The sequence below is a fragment of the Cryptotermes secundus genome, unplaced genomic scaffold (genome assembly GCF_002891405.2).
Source record: "Cryptotermes secundus unplaced genomic scaffold, Csec_1.0 scaffold2954, whole genome shotgun sequence".
Lineage (NCBI taxonomy): Eukaryota > Metazoa > Arthropoda > Insecta > Blattodea > Kalotermitidae > Cryptotermes > Cryptotermes secundus.
Genome location: NW_019732008.1, coordinates 2763 through 3136, shown reverse-complemented (window position 1 = coordinate 3136; position 374 = coordinate 2763).

Below are 374 nucleotides of genomic sequence, written 5' to 3'. Positions count from 1 at the left end.
AAGTGCATATAAGAATAGTGTGCGTGTGTAGTGAAAGACATTGTGTATTTGAGGATATTCTTGCACTATTAATAATAATCTCGTGTGAAGTATGTAGGGTGATTTGCAGAAAATATATTTCATTGGTTATATGGATAGAGAGTGAATTAGATTTTATGAGTGCATATTTAATATGACAGAAATCAGGGTGTAATTTCGGTATGTAGTGTCTGGATATTACACGTGTGAGTAGGTTATTAGTCAGAGTGATATACTTCTTATTGCATTCGTATAAGTACTTGTAAGAAGATGGTGCAAAGTGAATTTCTAGTTCCCATTCAAGAAGTTATTTTCTAATTTATAACTTAGTTCTGTGTGACAGAGTGTGGTGGTTA